We start from the raw sequence: 14,596 nt of genomic DNA, 5'->3' as shown, positions 1-14,596 counted from the left end.
ATATACATTTTTTTTTTTGCAATGGCTCTTCTTTCTCAAGATTATCTATGTTTCAATATGGAGAAAGCACAAATTTATTCTACAGTTGACCCGTCACCTCCTAGTGTTGCCAGAAGACAGAATTTTCTGGAAGCATAGAGAACCATGTAACAGTGAATATTTGTTTAGCCTCTCCTAAGGACAAGAGTTTTACTGAATGATTTATATTTATTGTCTTGTTGAGTCTCTTTAACAAAGCTCCGAGGTTCATTATTTCCAGTGTATATCATTACAGATCTGTTTTGGGGTGTAGCCTAACTATGGCACTTGAAGGCTATTTGTTAAATACATGTATGCATCAATTAATAAGTGGAGTTTTAAAATAGTCTTTGGAATAAAATAGAAGAACCATTACTGTTCTTATGTGCTGGGCAAGGCAGGACACAAAGCTAAACAACTTTCCCCTAAGCAGTATATCCTGGCCGACTTTATTTCATTTGATCATTTTTGTTTTGAAGTTGAGAACATCTGAGAACAGAACTGTTACCTCTGCCTTTTTCTGAGGTGCTTGGGCATGTTGTATTCTTTTCCATCCTTTGACTTTCAGCCTATGAATTTCTTTTAAAGTGTGTTTCTTGTATACAACATATTGTTGGATTTTGTTTCTTAATCTCCTGTACCAGTCTATTTGTTTCAATTTGTCAATTGAGTCCATTTATATTGATGGTTACAATTGAGATGTATTGATTTATGATTGACATGTTATTTACCTGCTGTTGTTTACTCTTTTTCCTCCTGTGTTTAACTGTTTGCCCTATTTAGTGGGTACCTTCTGTATTCATTCATCGTGTTCTGTTCATTTTGCCCCCTCTCAAGGCCATGTTTTAGTAGTTTGTGTAGCTTTTTCATCATGAAATTCTTTAGTTGTTCTTTGTCATGGAAGTATTTCTCTTCTCCATCAAACGTGAAAGAGAGTTTTGAAGGGTATAGTAGTCTGGGCTGGAATTCGTTTTCATAAAAGACTTGAAGTTCTGTGCTCCATACTCTTCTTGCCTTCACGGGTTGTGAAGAGAAATCTTCCATTATTCTGCTGGGTTGTCCTTTGAATGTGATCTCTTTCTTTTCTCTACCAGCTTTTAGTATATTGTTCTTGTGCTCTATTTCTGGGATCTTGACTATTTTATGTCTCAGTGTATTTTTAATTTGGATGAAGGTATTTGGAGTTCTGTATCCTTCAGTTACCTGAATATCAGACTGTTTCCTCATATTTGGGAAGTTTTCTGGTGTTACTTCTGCCCATATTCTTTTATATCATTTGTATTGATTCCTTCTTTCTCATTGATGTCTATTAGTCTCATGTTGTTCATGTTTGCATCATCTTGTAGGTGATCTATTTTATTTTCCTGCATCCTAGTTGTTTTTAAGATATCTTTTCTTACCTTTTCAGTAGCTGTAATAACATCTTCAAGAACTGAAACTCTATTTCACTTTCACTTAAACAGTTTTGCAAGCTTTTGACTGAAATTTTAAGTTTCCTCTATGTATCTTTGACTCTGCTTCATGCAATCTATTTGTTTCCTGTATTGCTCATTGAAGGAATCCATCACTTTTCTAATCTCCTCTTTTTTTTAATCAGTGTCTTCTCGAGAAGCAGTCATTAATTCTTTTACTTTAAGATTATTTCTGATCTGATTTCCTCTATATGTTTCTGCATTTGATCCTTCAGATGCTGTTAATTCACAGACTTTTTTTATTTCAGAGGTTAATTCTGATTTGTGTCCTTGTATACCTTTCTCTTGTTGTTTCTTTTCTTCTGACGCTATTAATGCATACATTTTGGCTGAGCTAGTGTCCTCTGCACTTGTTCTGTGTGGGCTCAATGCCTGAGATTGCATTTTGCTCCTTCTCTCTGTCATTTCTTATAGCATTGAACTCTGACCGTTGGTGTAGAGCTGTGGTGTAGTTATAACCTTGGCATTTACTGAAATTTGAGTGCAGATCTATTAAGTTTGAATTTCTCCAGTTGTGCCTGGTTTGTGTTTAGCTGTTGTGCTCAGCTCCTTTCTGATACAGCCCTAGGAAGTGAACCTGTTGTGCCTCTCTCTGCTGTGCCCTTGGCCCAAGGACCTCAGGGGAGCGCAGAAGCTCTACCACATACTCGCTGGGCCTGGTCTTTTGTTGCATCTGAGGGGTCCTGAATAAGCAGCAGAAGTCCTCACTTACTTGGTGGGCTTGGGCTGGGGGCTCCAGTGGGGTTTTGAGGGTGCGGCAGATTGTCTAACTCACGCGGCTTGCCTGGTTTTTTGTCTGGAGAGTTCTGGAAACCTATTCTAATACCTCAGTGTGTCTGGGGTGTAAAAAGACATCAAGTATATTTGATCACCTTCTTCTCTTACTATATAGTAAGACAATGATATATTTGTTATGACTTTCACAATATGAGTACAGTAACAATGTTTCATGTTCGTTCATTTTTTGTAAGTTTGTGAAAATTAGGACCTTTTCATATTCCTTTCAGACTTTTAATACTTGCACAGTGACTGAAATGTTAGATACCAGTTAGAAAAACTACTAGATTAGAAGTGGATATGATGGCACACATTTGTAATGTTAGCATTCTGAGGGGCTGAGGTAGGAGGTTTGCAAATTCATGCTCAGCTTGATCAATTTAATAACTCAGAGAAACACCATTTCAGAACAAAAATAAGTAAAAAGTACTAGGGGCATAGTTCAGTCTTAAGGCTCTATGTTCTAGCCCCAATACCAAAACAAAAATCAAAAGAAAATACATGAATTAATTTATCTACACAGAAAACATTCATTATCAATTTTAGAGTTCAACTGAACATAATAATACTCTCAGTTTATTTATCCTCTATGCATAGATGCATCTATTTTTTAAATTAGAAAAAGGTAAATTTTATGAGATTATTTTTCAGTGATATTTAAGCTCTGTATTTTAAACTAAGTTTTATTTATGCTACCACACTTAAAAATTATAGCCACTTGATCTTAAGTGAGTAGAGAAACTAAGTGTATTTTCAGTCATCACCTAGTATTATGTTGGTATTGCATTGTGTAACAGTTGTAACATCTAAACTTGTGTTCTAGTTAAATACAATTTAGCAGGTATAGGCATTTAAGTTGACATAGTAATGGTAGCATATGAGAGCTCTACTGCTATGGGCTACCATCCTTTGGAATATTTTCAAAACTTGATACATCTAGAGGTAGACATGTTTCCATTTTAATCTCCTTTAAGTAAAACAAGTGATTGACAAATCGAGCTGTCTTATATACCTACTCTTAGAAAACCTCTGTCCTAGGCAAATGCAGGGACTGGGGTTCCATCCTCAGCACCACGTGCCTTGCTGGCTCCATCCCTGGGTGCACTGAGTGGGCCACTGAGAAGAGGAGTGGTGGTACATGTCTGTAATCCGAGTGCTAGGGAAGCTGAAACTACGAGGATCACTACAAGTCAGAGCTGCAAAAATAAATAAATAAATAAAAAATAAAGAAAGTAAACCTCTGTTACAAGTCATGTGCAAGTTAGGGATCACTAGAGGAATCAATTCATAGTATAGTATAGGATAGTATAATATAGTATAGTATATGTAATTTTATTTAACAACACAGCTAGGAGTGGTAGTGATCCTCCTGTCTCAGCCTCCTGAGAGCTGGGATTGCAGGTGTGTGCTGCCATGCCCAGTTTTGGCAAGGCATGTGGTACTGGACAATCCGGATCCTTGTGCTTTTGAGTCAGGTGCTTAGACTGCCTAGCTATCTACCCAGCCCATGTAATTACTAATATTTATGAGTTATTAGTAGGCTTACCATGGCTATCTGTGGAATTTGGAGTGAAAAATGTGTCCATGCAAGTGTTGAAGGGTTGAATTAAAAATCAAAGCCTTGGCATTCATGGCAGAGTCTGTACTGAACAGAAGGAAAGCCTGCATTGGAAGGTTGAATAGTCTGTGTTGGAAGCTAGACAGAATTTCCAAAGGCAACAACTGAGACCAGAGAGCCTCTGAAGAAGCACAGGAAAGACTCTCTTCTGCTTTCCCCTTTATTTTTGTCAGGGCTACAAGCCAGTTGGTTGGTTGCTCCCATATTCAGGGGGGGTCTTCCACAGAACTGTGCTCTCCTAACTTCCTAGGCATTTCTTCATTCAAGTTGACATCAAGTTGACACTCACAAACCTATAATCCAATTGCCAAACCATTTAAGGTCTTGTAAATTACAATCCAAAGGTTCTGCTGATATATTTTCTTATTTTTCAAGTCATAAGATAAGCAGTTTCTACAGAAACAATCATGAAGTTGAGCAAATTTAATAAAATCAGCCATTTCAGCACAGTGGATCTCAACCACAGTCTTACAAGCAGTTCAATAAATATTTATTCTTGAAAATTGCTGATCCAGGTAAAAGAGAGTGGGAAACTATAACACTTATGTTGGTCTAGTTTTCTCTATTTCACTTTCAACTCCAGTAACACAGAAGTTCTCTTAAGACAGGGCATGTAATGAAGATAAATTTTTTGTCACCCTCAAAAATAAGTCATTCTGGCTAATGCTTCCAGAAACATTTTGAGTAGGAGTGGTGACAGTGGCCATCCTTGTCTTGTTCCTGATTTTGAAGTGAAGGCTTTCAGTTTTTGTCCATTTAGTAAAATCACGTTGGCTGTTGGTTTCTCTTAGACAGCTTTTATCAATTGAGGTAAAGACCATCTATTCTTATTTTTTTTTTATGGTTTTTGAAAAAGACCAAAGAAGGAAGAAAGAAAAAAAGATATATTTATGTATTTATACAGGCTAGCTTATTTCTGCTGGTTTGTTAAGTGGAGTAGATAGTGTTTAATTGTTTTCTTCTTCTTTTTGATTTCTGATAACTTTTTATACTAACTTTGCATGCTTAAGTCTGATAATTTCAACAACTAATATGAAGACAATATATTTTACTATTTTTGTACTCTTTAAAAAATAAAATAAAAATATTTAGCACTCAAAAGAATGAATCACTTGATTTTATCTGAAAGAAAATATCAACATTTAGTTGTACTGTTGATAGAAGTAACAATCTCAGTTTCAAACAAACAGGACTAGCCAGCAGGGATACACACATGGGGATGCTCTCTTGTGAAATAAAGCACTCTTCTGGCTGACACAGTGTATGTACAGTGAAGACAAGTATGGGACATACCTGATCTCTATATATAGTATTAAAGAATAACTATATATAGTACAATATAGGCAATGCAGACATGTAAAAGCTTGATAAATACAATTATGTAACAAATGAAAATAATGAAAAAGCACAGAATCAAAAAATGAAAAATATATAGGAAATGATTAACAAAATGACAAATTTATTTCTAAATATTCCAAGTTATTTCAAATGTGAAAATTAATTTCACATGCTAGCAATTATCAGAAGAACAGCTAGATCCAACCATAAATTGTCTATAAAAGACATCTATTAGATAAAAAAATACAAATGGATTGAAGAAAAAGATGGAAGAAGAGGTACCAAAGAAAGGGAATATGTAAAAAAGCTACAATCATTCTTAAACATCAGTTAAAATACACATTATCTCAGTTTATCTCATTTTTGTCTATACACAGACAAAACAGATATTTAATACATAGACTACAATAATAATACATAAGTGTGACATTTGGCAAATATTGGTCATTTAATTAAAGAGAAGATAGATAATTATGAACACCTAACAAATTCTCAAACTGTGAGGAACAGTTTAAATTTTAAAAAGGAAGGAAGCCAAAAGGTTATACTTGTTTTGAAATTCTGTACCATACATATTGTTGTATGTTGCTGTTTCTGTCTTTATTATTTGCTTTTGCTTTTGTTGTTGTTTTTGCTTTCACAATAACATTTTAAAAAAGAAAACATAATCAATTCAACAATAAACATGGATGATTTTGATATTCCACCCTTATAACTGACAGATAACTGGAAGTATAATCATCAGGAATATTAGAAAATCACTGTCAATTACCTCACCTCATTGACTTGTATAGCATGCCTTTCTCAACAGAAGATGCTTTCTTCTCAAGAATAATACATTCTCCAGAATAGATCATGTACTAAACATTAAAACATATCTGAATACATTTGTAATAATTTTAATATTAGATACCTCCAAGTATTGGGAAATTAAATGAAATAATTCAGAGAAACTTGTGGCAAATAAATAAATCACAAGGAAAAAAGTTATTTTGAACTGAATAAAAAAATGTGACATGGCCAAATATTTGGAATTTTCATAGCTTCAACATTAAAAGTCACTTTTTGACAAGTAACTCTTTTCCAATGAATCGCAATTAAAAATTAATCAGAGCAGCGCTCCCGGGAAACGCAGCGGCGCAGCAGAGCTAGCGGGGCCTGAGCTGACAGATAAGTGGCGTAGCTGGGTCGGCGAGCGAGTGGACTGGCGAGTGCGGGGTGCAGTCATGATCACCTCAGCCACTGGAATTATTTCTCTTCTGGATGAAGAAGAACCACAGCTTAAGGAATTTGCACTACACAAATTGAATGCAGTTGTCAATGACGTCTGGGCAGAAATTTCTGAGTCTGTAGACAAAATAGAAGTTTTGTATGAAGATGAAGGTTTCCAGAGTCGGCAGTTTGCAGCCTTAGTGGCATCTAAAGTATTTTATCACCTGGGAGCTTTTGAGGAGTCTCTGAATTATGCTCTTGGAGCAGGTGATCTCTTCAATGTCAATGACAATTCTGAGTATGTGGAGACTATTATAGCAAAATGCATTGATCACTATACTAAGCAGTGTGTGGAAAATGCAAATTTGCCTGAAGGAGAAAAAAAAAAAAACAATTGACCAGAGATTGGAAGGCATTGTGAATAAAATGTTCCAACGATGTCTAGATGACTGCAAGTATAAGCAGGCTATCGGCATCGCTTTGGAGACAAGAAGACTAGATGTCTTTGAGAAGACCATACTAGAATCGAATGATGTCCCAGGAATGCTAGCTTATAGCCTCAAGCTCTGCATGTCTTTAATGCAGAATAAACAGTTCTGGAATAAAGTACTGAGAGTCCTAGTTAAAATCTACATGAACTTGGAGAAACCTGATTTCATCAATGTTTGTCAGTGCTTAATATTCTTAGATGATCCTCAAGCTGTGAGTGACATCTTAGAAAAACTGGTGAAGAAAGACAACCTCCTCATGGCCTATCAGATCTGCTTTGATATGTATGAAAGTGCCAGCCAGCAGTTTCTGTCCTCCGTGATCCAGAATCTTGGAACTGTGGGCACCCCCATTGCCTCTGTGCCTGGCTCCACCAACACAGGCACTGTTCCAGGTTCTGAGAAAGACAGTGAGATGATGGAGACAGAAGACAAGATAGGCCGTACACTTGCTGGAAAGACACCAGATGTGAGTCCAGAGCCCAAGGACCAGACTTTGAAAATGATTAAAATTTTAAGCGGTGAAATGGTTATTGAGTTACATCTGCAATTTCTAATACGGAATAATAACACAGACCTCATGATTCTAAAAAACACAAAGGATGCAGTATGGAATTCAGTATGCCACACAGCAGCTGTCATAGCAAACTCTTTCATGCACTGTGGGACTACCAGTGACCAGTTTCTTAGAGATAACTTGGAATGGTTGGCCAGAGCCACTAACTGGCTAAATTTACTGCTACAGCCAGTTTGGGTGTAATTCATAAGGGTCACAAGAAGGAAGCATTGCAGTTAACAGCAACCTACCTTCCCAAAGACACGTCTCCAGGGTCAGCCTACCAGGAAGGCAGGGGGCTCTATGCACTAGGGCTCGTCCATGCCAATCATGGTGGTGACATAATTGATTACCTGCTGAATCAGCTCAAGAATGCCAGCAACAATATCGTTCGGCATGGAGGCAGCCTGGGCCTTGGTTTGACTGCCATGAGAACTACATGCCAGGATGTTTATGATTTTCTAAAAACCAACCTTTACCAGGATGATGCTGTGACAGGAGAAGCAGCTGGCCTGGCCCTAGGTTTGGTTATGTTGGGCTCTAAAAATGCCCAGGCTATCGAGGACATGGTTGGCTATGCCCAGGAAACCCAGCATGAGAAGATCCTGCATGGTCTCGCCATCGGCATTGCCTTAGTGATGCATGGGAGGATGCAAGAGGCTGATGCACTCATTGAGTCCCTCTGTTGGGATAAGGACCCAATTCTTTGAAGGTCTGGAATGTATATAGTGGCCATGGCTTATTGTGGCTCTGGTAACAACAAAGCTATTAGACACCTGCTACATGTTGCTGTCAGCGATGTTAATGATGATGTTAGGAGGGCAGCAGTCGAATCACTTTTCTTCGTTCTATTCAGGACCCCTGAGCAGTGTCCCAGTGTGGTCTCTCTGCTGTCTGAGAGTTACAACCCCCATGTGCGCTACAGAGCCGCGATGGCCCTGGGCATCTTCTGTGCTGGTACAGGAAACAAGGCAGCTATTAATTTGCTAGAACCAATGACAAATGACCCTGTGAACTACGTGAGGCAAGGGGCTCTCATAGCCTCCACGCTCATCATGATCCAGCAGACTGAGATCACATGTCCAAAGGTGAATCAGTTCCGACAGCTGTATTCCAAAGTTGTCAATGATAAGCATGATGATGTCATGGCCAAGTTTGGCGCTATTCTGGCCCAGGGCATACTAGATGCAGGTGGCCATAACGTTACAATCTCCTTACAGTCCAGATCCGGGCACACACAGAACCAGGCCTTCTGTGGTTGGCGTCCTTGTCTTTACCCAGTTCTGGTTCTGGTTTCCTCTCTCACACTTTCTGTCATTGGCTTATACCCCTACCTGTGTCATCAGCCTGAATAAGGATTTAAAGATGCCGAAGGTGCAGTATAAATCAAACTATAAACCATCCACATTTGCGTATCCTGCACCTCTGCAAGTACCAAAAGAAAAAGAAAAGGAAAAAGTTTCTACTGCTGTGTTGTCTATTACTGCCAAAGCCAAAAAGAAGGAAAAAGAAAAAGAAAAAAAGGAGGAAGAGAAAATGGAAGTGGACGAAGCAGAGAAAAAAGAAGAAAAAGAGAAGAAAAAGGAAGCTGAGCCAAATTTCCAGCTGTTGGATAACCCAGCCTGAGTTATGCCTGCCCAGCTGAAGGTCCTTACCATGCCAGAGACCTGTAGATACCAACCTTTCAAGCCACTGTCCATTGGAGGCATTATCATTCTGAAGGACACCAGCGAAGACATTGAGGAACTGGTGGAACCTGTGGTGGCACATGGCCCCAAAATCGAGGAGGAAGAGCAAGAGCCAGAGCCCCAGAGCCCTTTGAGTATATCGATGACTAAGGGGCCAGATGTGAGTGTCAGACTTCAAAAGTGATTCATTCAAGGACATTGTCTCACTGTCCCCCTTCTCATTTACTTGTGTGATACATAATGTTCCCCTTTTCAGTCCTTTCCTGCGTCTGTAACCACAGAGTCCTTTCCTTCCCTGTGCCTGCCCCATATTACATTACCATTGCTACTCTGTGACTGTCTGTACACCTTACAGGCCCTGAGGATGGACGGAGACTGCTGCAGCATGTGAGCTTGCCCGGTGCTCCTCTCCTCAGCAGTCTCACCCAGCATGGGGCTCATGCCTCTAATCCTGACACTCTGAGACAGTGGCAAGAGAATTGCATGTTCAAACCCTGACTAGGCAACTTAATGAGACACCCTCACCCCAAAATAAAACAATTTTGAAAAAAAGAGCCAGGTGTGATGGGCATGTCTGTAATCTTAGCACTCAGGAGGCTGAGACAGAAGGATCACTATGAGTTCAGAGGCCAGCCTGGGCTGCATACTGGGACCTTGTCACAAAATAAAACAAGAAGGCTGGGACTGGAGCCCAGTGCATAGGTCCTTAGTTCAGTCCCCTGCTCCTGCATAGTGTGTGCCGTGCTGGCATGGTGTGTGTCTCATGTAAGTCCTGTCTGTAGATGGCACTTTAAGTAGCTGAGGCAAAAGTTCTGATTCTTTGCCCTGTCTCTCTTTTGGAGATATTTTTGGCTCTAAAAGCCTTAGCATTCATTTTTTCGGTGGATCTTGAGCACCTGGTGTATATAAGACACACTGCATGTTGGGAGTGGGGTGTCAGTCAGACCACGCCACAGAGCTCTGTGCAGTTTACAATGACAATTTGCCAGAGTTCACACAGCATGGAGCCAGCCTTCAAGTGTGAGAGATGTAGGAAGTGGCCACTCTGGTTCCACCCTTTCCTTCCCAGAGTCAGCATGATCCAAAGACACATGACCAATACAAATGCCACTTTCCCTAGTACTAACATGGCACACATTTTGGGGTTTTGTTTATTTGTTTGTTTTGTGGTACCAGGGATCAAACTCCAGAACTTGCACTTGCCAGGTAGGTGCTTAAGCCTCTGAGTTATCTCCCCAGCCCTATTAAAATATCAGTGTAGGGGCTGGTGAGATAGCTCAGTGGTCTAAAGCACCTACTTAGAACAAGCTAAGCTATGAAAGCACAGGGACCGCGGTTCAATCCCCCAGTACCACATACCAGCCAGCCCCGCCCCCTGGTGGACTGAGCTGGCCACAAACACACTAAATAAATAAATAAATAAATAAATAAAGAGAAAAAAATTAATTATATGTTTATGAAACTAGAATATTAAAAACAAACTAAACTCAATGCAAGAGAAAGGAAAGAAATAAATAAACAGAAATCTATCAAGTAAAAAAGAGAAAAACATTAGAAAATCTCAGATTATTCAAACATTAGTTTTCTGAAAGATTAATAAAACTGATAAACTTTTATGTAGACTGAAATTGAAAATACAGAAAAAATTGAAATTGTAAAGGCTAAAGATAAGACTATTGCATGCATAATAATTAAAATACTGCCTTGGGAATATTGTGAACTTTGAAGAAAATAAATTAGGTAATTTTGATAAAATGAATGAAAAACATTACTGGATGGAAACAAATTCATTAAATGAATAAATGGCAAAATAATACGATAAAATTCTTTCAGAAATTGAATTAGTCATTAAACTCCAACCACTACAGAAATCAATGTGGAGAGTCCTTAAAAAGCTAGGATTGCAGATTCCATTCAACCAGCTATTCCCCTCTTGGGTATTTTTCCAGAGAGCTGAAAGCATCATACCACAGTGATGTATGTGCATCCATGTTTATAGCAGTACACTTTGCCATAGTTAAATCCTGGAAGCTACCCAAATGCTCATCAAATGTGGAATGGATAAAGAATATGTTGTATTTTTACACAATGGAGTATTATTTAGCTATAAAACAGGATAAATTTGAGTCTTTTTTCAGTAAATGGATGTAACTAGAGACAATACTCTTAAGTAAAATAAATCAGACCTGCATGTGTAAACATATTGTCTCAGTGTAAGAACCTGAAAGAGAAAAATGGAATCTGAAGGGTACAATAGATACTAAAAACATGGGAATGAACTTATTCAAAGGGAAAGAGTTACTGAGTTGAGGAGAAGACTGGGAGAGGAAGTAGGGGGAAAAAGATATATGTATGTGTGTAAACAGGATGGTTTGGACAACTGTACTGTGCATTTCAGATGGTGTATGGAAAGGAGCAGAGAATACTTAAGTTGTTTTATCTCTTTTGTTCTGTTGATTGCACTTTTTCTCTTTCTTTCTTTCTTTCTTTCTTTCTTTCTTTCTTTCTTTCTTTCTTTCTTTCTTTCTTTCTCTTTCTGTACAGTGTCTACAAGATCTCACTAAACAGATTGGACTCATAGTCACTCTCTTGTTTTTAGCCTCCCAAGTGCAGGGATTACAGGTGCACGTGCCACCATGCCTAGTCTCTATCTTTGTCTCAGCATGCCCTGGGGCCAGGGCCAGCACTACACACTGGGGATCAAACCCCAGTCCTTGTGTCTGCCTAAGCAGTCACTTTAATCTGCTGAGGTTTCTGTCCAGCCTCTTAATTTCTTCTACACTTTTTTCTTCTTCCAATTTTAAATGCATATATTTGGTAATATGAATAACTGGTTGGAAGACAACAATACGTATTACAACAAATAATGTGAAATTCATATTACTTTGTTAAGTGAAAGTCTGTATCACTTGTATTCTTTTTTTTTGGGGGGGGGTGGCTCAGGCTGCCTTAAGGGTGGGTCTGATAAGGCATGTGGAGCTGGGGATCAAATCATGGTATCCTGCGCCTGACTGTTTTTGCATAAGCAGGCACTTAAACAACTGAACTAACTGGCAGACCCCTCTGTCTTCTTTTGTTTTAATACTTTTTGTACTCTTTAAAAAAACAAGTTGTTAAAAGCTGATAATCTCAAAAAAATTAAATAATGCAAGATTCCATGTATAACAATATCCATTATGATGCTAGACCCATATTAGTTGCTTAGGGAATGGATACTAGTTAAAATTGTGTTAAAAAATAAAATTTTGTTTAAAGCAATTTAGTTTTTGTAATATTTATTTATCATGTTTCATCTTTTTTTATACAAGTTCCTAGCTATGCAGTTCACATTGGCCTTGAGCTCACCTTGTAGCCAGACTGGTATCTAACTCATGATGATCCTCTTGCCTCAGCCTTCTTAGTGCTGGGATTAGAGGTGTGCTCCATGATGCCTGGCTCAATGAGATGTGTGGATATGATGAAATGTTTTAAAACTGGTTTGCACTGATAGCTACAAGAGTCTATAAATTTAGTAAGAAAAAATTTAGTGTACATTTAAAGGAGGTCAATTATATGGTATATAATTATAAAGCTGTTTGTTTTTTAAAATACTGCTGATGAAGTACAGAATAAAAGAAGTCAGACACAGTATGCATGTGGTATGGCCAACTAAACTAAGCAAAGAATGGGAAATCAGAGAGCAAAACTGACATTCTTGATACTTGGACCATATCTTGATTCCTGATGTTTTGACATCATAACTATAATTTTTGAAATTTTGGCACTTTCCTCAAATGGTCAGTAGATGAGTGAATGTCTTTTTCACTTTAAATTTACAGGTTTTAATTACCTATCGATCAGCAGAGATTTGTCTTCTTAAGTATGGATGAATGTTTCTTCTCAAAAGTCATAGATCTGCTATCTCCTTTGATTTTAATCAGTTCTCTTTTCTACTACAAGTTAGTAGAATAACAACTGAATACCCAAGATGTACCTTACTACTGTTACATCTTTATCGGCATAAGTCTTAGCTGTATTGTCCAAGTACAGAGTAGCTTTGTTGTGTTTTGCAACAGTCATATTGTATTCTTTGACTTCTAGTTATTTATTCACTCAATATATGTTTTTTCTCTATATATCTAGAGTAAGTTTTCTTTTTTCTTTTCTTTTTTTGTGGTACTGGGGATGGAACTCAGTTTAGAGTAAGTTTTCAAAATTGATAATCTGCACATATTCTTCAAAGGTAAAAATATCTGAATGGCTATGATTGCTACTATGATAGATTCCAATTTTGTTGTTACGGCTGAAGTACTATATATTTTTGTCATGTGTCACCTTGTATCCTCCAGGCCAGCCACACTTAAATTACAATGGGTTGTGATATCAGTTGTCCTGAGTCTTTATGTTACTTTGTCTCCAAGAAATACCAACTTTATTATTTCATCTAACGTTTCTAGTCCTCTCCCAGCTTACTTCATTTCGATAATTTCTAATTGTGCCTCTAGAATTAGGAAAGATATTATTTCCTCTAGCACACTTTCTTTGAAGTCTTTCAGAATGAAACCTTCTGCTAGACATGCCCACTATGTTTTTAACTTGCTGGGTAGTCATGCATCTCCAAAGCATTGCATGCAGCAGATACTGAAGAATGAATGAATGAATGAATGAATGAATGAATGAATGAATGAATGAATGTAAGAAAGGATAAAACATTAAATATGGTGCTAATATTTCAATTGAGTGAAGATTAATGTGAAGCCCTGTGGAACCTGGTATATTGGTTCAATTATGTGAACATTTCTTGGTTCTGGCAGACATTCTGTGATTAAAATCATAAATTAAAAGAAGACACTTGCCGACACTTTGTTAGCATTCAGTCACCTCCACCCAGTGATTACCTAATTCTCTTTTCAAATAAATTTTCTCCTTTAACACGCCCTCAAGCAGTAGACTGAGTAAACACATGAACCTTGAACTGAACTCTGTAGGTCATTTAGACCATTTCTGGATAGAAAGACAATTTCAAAGTTGAAGAATTCACATCCTTACTTCATTTATAGATATATCTCTTTGAATATAAATGAAATAACTTCACTTAATTTTTCTCTTCAGTAGATTAATATATATCACAGTTGTCCTCTTCAATAACTTCTTTGATTTGATGGATAACTCAGAGTTGGTATTTGAGTATATTCTTTTTTTTTTTTTTTGCCAACCATTGGGGCACTTTATTAAAACAACTCACAGTATTTGAGACAGTGTTACCGTGCTGAACCCCGAGATATGGAAAACTGAGGTACCAACGTCCCTCACTGCCTTCCTGGGGACACCTCCTCCATGGAACCAAGCAGACCTAAGTAGCCCCGGCTGGAGGTTAGGGGCCTGCAAGGAGCAGTAAGAGCACTTGGAGGTGGGACCCGCGGCGCTACCCACGGCGCTGTCCGCAGCTG

General features: G+C 38.1%; 1 pseudogene; it reads left to right on the top strand.

Moving 5' to 3' along the window:
• Positions 1-6,421: 6,421 nt before the first annotated feature.
• On the top strand, positions 6,422-9,317 carry LOC101566506 (annotated as a pseudogene).
• The last annotated feature ends 5,279 nt before the right edge of the window (positions 9,318-14,596 follow it).

Source organism: Octodon degus, unplaced genomic scaffold, assembly GCF_000260255.1.
Source record: "Octodon degus isolate 3935 unplaced genomic scaffold, OctDeg1.0 scaffold00170, whole genome shotgun sequence".
NCBI classification, from domain to species: Eukaryota; Metazoa; Chordata; class Mammalia; order Rodentia; family Octodontidae; genus Octodon; species Octodon degus.
This window is presented reverse-complemented; position numbering and strand designations above follow the sequence as displayed.